Consider the following 5,000-nt stretch of genomic DNA (forward strand, 5'->3'; position numbering starts at 1 on the left):
GGACGTCTTCTGCGAGAATAAGGAGGCGGTCAAGGAGAATCCGAGCGAAAATCTTACTAGCGATGCTTAGTAGTGATATTCCCCGGTAGTTGTTACAGTTCTCCCTGTCTCCCTTCTTGAAGATGGTAATGATGTTTGCATCGCAGAAGTCCCTGGGGGGGGGGGTCCTGGTCTCCCATATTTTCAGTATAAGGAGCATCAAACGGTTCCTCAAGCCGGGGCCACCGTGAGTGAGGAGCTCCAACGGGATGTTGTCTGGCCCTGGGGCTTTGCCGGGCTTCATGCGCTGCAGGGCCTTGTTGAAGTCATGGATGGAGGGTGGTAGTGCCATCCAGTGACGGACGGGATGCTGCGGGGTCATTCGCAGGAGATCGTCTGGGGTGTCTGCTTGGTCATTGAGGAGGTTCTCAAAGTGAGACCTCCACCTGGCCAGGATGCCCTCGCTGTCGGTGATGGTCGTGGCCCCATCCGCGTCCTTCAGGGTGCCCACTGATGACCGTGTGGGACCGAATATTTCCTTTGTTGCTGCATAGAAGCTGCGCAGGTCACGTTAGTCAGCGAAACTCTGTATTTCCCTCTTTGGCAACCAGCTTCAGCCACCTTGTGAGCACATTTGTTAGCTGCTGTTGGTTGGTTTTCCAAAGTCAGGCGTGCTTGTCGTTTGGTTTCAATGAGAAGAGAGATGGTAGCATCATTCTCATCAAACCAATCCTGCTGTTTCTTGGTGGTGTAGCCTAGTGTTTCCTCCGCGGCACGGGCCATGGCGTTTCAGAGGGTGGTCTAGTGGTGCTCAACAGTGGCCTGACCAACGGGGTCTGCGAGGTATTGTTCGCAGGCCTCCTTGTAGTTCTGTTCCACCTGTGGGTTGCGGAGCTTACTACAATCAAAGCGTTGGTGTGGTACGCTATCAGGTGCCCTTCTGGGTGGTCGTAGGGTCGTCACGGAGAGTCGGGAGATGAGGAGTCTGTGGTCCGTCCAGCAGTTGTCCACTCCGGGCATGGATCGGGTGATGCGGACGTCTCCTCGGTCTCTGGCTCTGGTCAGGACGTAGTCCAGGGTGTGCCAGTGTTTAGACCGTGGGTGTCTCCATGTGGTCTTTTGTCGCTTTGGTAACTGGAAGATGGTGTTGGTTACCACAAATTGGTGTTCTGCACACAGACCCAGTAGGAGTTGGCCATTGCCGTTGGAATTTCCAATGCCATGGCGGCCGATGATTCCCTCCCACAGGCGATGGTCTTTGCCTACTCGGGCATTAAAGTCACCAAGCACAACGAGCTTGTCATTGGCGGGCACTGCCTGGATGGTGCGGTCGAGCTGGGTGTAGAAGGCAGCTTTGTTATCATCGGTTGAGGTCATAGTCGGGGCGTAGACAGAGATCAGGGTGAGGTGTCTATCCCGAGTGATGGGGATGCGGACAGTCATCAGGCGCTCACTGATGGCCTTGGGAGCGAGGTTGTGCTGCTGCACTAGCTGGGAACGGATGGCGAAGCCAACACCGTGGATGCGAGGCTCCTCTAGGGCCTTGCCTTTCCAGAAGATGGTGTAGCCTGTTCCAGCTTCCCTGATGTTGCCCTCTTCGGGTAGTCTGGTCTCGCTAAGAGCCGCCACATCAACATTGAAGCGGGCTAGCTCCTTGCAGACGAGGGCTGTACGTCGTTCCGGGTGGTTGGTGTTCGTCACGTCTTGGAGGGTGCGGATGTTCCACGCACCTAAGGTTAATATTTTTTTTTTGTTTCGACCGCATTAGTGGGATGTTCGCCAGCCGCGGTAAGCTGACCAGACGGGTTTGCCGTGTCCGATGTTTACCCCACCTTTTCTAGGGGCCTCCCCATGTGGGATGGGCTGCGGTGTCCTCAATAGGCCAGCCCAGTCACGGGTCCAGCTGCCGAACTCTGGTGTCACGGCACCGTCACCAGAGAGCGACTGAATCTTAGACTCGCCGCCTGAGTGCAGTCGTGGACTAAGGGCTTCCAGCTATCCAGGCCTTCCCCCTTCACCCATGGTGCTGTCGCCTCAGGACTTGCTGGTGATGATGATGATGATGATGGTGAGAAAGAGATGAAGAAGGGTGGAGGAAACGACAGAATGCCAGTAGCTCGGTATATTGTTTTGGGTGGTCGTGGCTTTGCAACGGCCACGCACACACACTTGGCCCACATCGTTTTCACTGCGGCTCAAGACATATGAGACAGGCGGCTTCTCCGATGTTGGTTGCATCGGACTGCCGGGTTCTTGTTATGTCAAGGCCCGCCTTGTTGCCTGCCCGACAGGCATTGCCCTCTTCCGCCGGCGCTGGGAAGCTCCGCCGTTGGGGTCTTGTTTGGTTTGATTTTGGAGTTTTCCTTCTCCTAGCCTTTGCCTATCTTAAAATAAAGGAGAAGGCCTATAGGGGTCCAGTCTTGGTCTGGCCTCTCAGAACTGGCGTTAGCGGTATGGTTGAGCCTGCCAGGGTGGATAAACTACCCCACCGCCATTGCCCAGCCCATCATTGGGACACTCAAGCCCCTCTACTGCAGCAAAGTGCTGGACCATCAAAGGGGATATATATATAAATATATATATATATATATATATATATATATATATATATATATATATATATATATATATATATATTTGAACAACCCACTCTACCTACGACGAAGGTGCATTGTTATGACTCACTAGGCCAATGCTGGACTAGCATACCTCATCAATATAAATTAGCTTTAGGAAATTAATTATCACATACAAATCACAAGAACAAGCCAGAAAAGTTACTATATGATGAGCGTGGCATTTACGTATATAGCCTTCCTAATCTAATAAGGCAAATGTATATAACTTTAATTCTTCAATCCTCCACTGAATGAGTTTTTTGAGATAAAAAAAAAAAAAAAAAAAAGTAAACTCCTACACTTGGAGTTCCGTGGAGTCCTTCTTAAACCTGCTGTGACCAGCCAAATACCCCCCTCCCCCAACATGGAAAAATAAGTCTTTGGATATTTTCATTGCATGGCCCGACCTTAAGGTCACACAATATATGTCAAAATTCCACTCTAAGGTAAAGTCATACCACCGTTTACTCGTGACCGGAGAAAATCTCAACTAAATTATGATGTTCGAAGAAGCTTCGCTTCGCTGGTCTTGTTAACTCTCTCCCTCTCTCTCTCTCCTCTCTCTCTCTCTCTCTCTCTCTCTCTCTCTCTCTCTCTCTCTCTCTCTCTCTCTCTCTCTCTCTCACTCTGATTGTATCCATCATTTTCCTCTGTAGTTAACACAGCCATTTAAAAGTGCAAACACGTAAAATAAAATATATTTTCTGAATGAAATATAGAAATGAAAAGAATGTATTTTTTGACGAAAAAAAAACAAGTACGTTGATATTTTTTTCATGCTAAACATTGAATATTTTTATGAATAAAAACAGAATACGTATATATTTGTATGAATGAATAAATAAAAAAATATACTCATAATGGAATAAAATAATATACCTAAATCATTTGTATATATATGCATATGCATGTATTATAATGTTAATAATTCAAATAATAATTTTGATAATTCTAATTACATTAAGTTCATTGATTTCAATTAAAGAAGTATCAATAATTTTAGATTATTAAAAAGTCGTATGTAATAATAATAATAATAATAATAATAATAATAATAATAATAATAATAATAATAATAATAATAATAATAATAAACTGATCTAAATATATATACAAAATCCTGTATACAAAATCTTCGAAGATATATGTATTTACAAAAAACAAAGAAAAATATATATTAGGAAAAGTATAGCCAAACTAGAAAAGGGACTCGGTAGAGCGCATACTTGTGCCAACATTACATCATAATATAGGCAATTGTATTATGCACATTTTCGCACTAGTTTCGTGCCAATCCTATAAAAAAATTAACCACGATGTAGCAAAAGGAATTTTATTTACTTTTTCGTTACCATGACCTTTGATCCAACCACTACCTAAATATAACCAAATTGACCTTGAATCAAGGCCAATCATCCCATCAAATTTCATAAGATTCGGTCGAATAGTTCTTGAGTTGTGCGAATCACAAACATACACACATAAATAAATACACGCCTATCAAAATATAACATTCTGGCGAAGGTAAGAAGACACGAGAATAGTTACAGATGGTTTTGAGCTATTGGAGCCAGGATGTATGTCTGCTGATGGCTCTAGAGATTTCAAATATGTGGCCCCGAGACTATGCAACAAGCTCCCACTGGACATGGAGAAGAATGAAGTTATTAAAGCTTTCAAGAAGAAGCTGAACACTTTTTTGTTTTCAATGATTTGACAATAATGTAAAGTACGCTCTGTGATACACGAAATACCTAAGATCACATTAAACTGATCTTATAGGTCCTGTAGGGCGTAGGGTTAACCTGTGTGATAGCACCAGGAAAGCAGCTCTTAAAGTAAAGTGGAGAATAATTGGAAACAATGTTTCCATATATAACGAAAAAAATTTCATGAAAATTATATGATAACTTTGATAACTATAAGATTGTTAGGAAGCAATAGAAGTAAAAGAATATATCAGTGTTCCGAAAATAGTAGATATACGCTGTAATTCTTTGGTTAAAAAGGGGGGTAACGAACTTGGATATTTTCATATTCGCTATATAAGTAAATATATAAGCGGTGAGATTAAAGAATGTAATCGTTTGCAAAAAAGTAATAACAAGACACGATAAGATACATTAAAACTACATTAAGTTGAAGATTTTAATCAGGTGCAATCATTTAATGAAATAAGGTTATATGAACTTTAATACTTTCACAAAAACGTACAAAAAATTGTAACAGAAAAACGTAATAAATATCATTGAATTTTAATGTGAAGGGGAAAATTTCTCCAATACAGTTTAAAGGTTTGAAGGCCACTCGTGAATGGCAGAGGCAAGAGACAGTGACAATGCCCTAGAGACTAGTCATGTATACATATGATCAGCGCCCAAGCCCCCTTTCCACCAAAGCTAG

Source organism: Palaemon carinicauda, chromosome 25, assembly GCF_036898095.1.
Source record: "Palaemon carinicauda isolate YSFRI2023 chromosome 25, ASM3689809v2, whole genome shotgun sequence".
Taxonomy (NCBI): domain Eukaryota; kingdom Metazoa; phylum Arthropoda; class Malacostraca; order Decapoda; family Palaemonidae; genus Palaemon; species Palaemon carinicauda.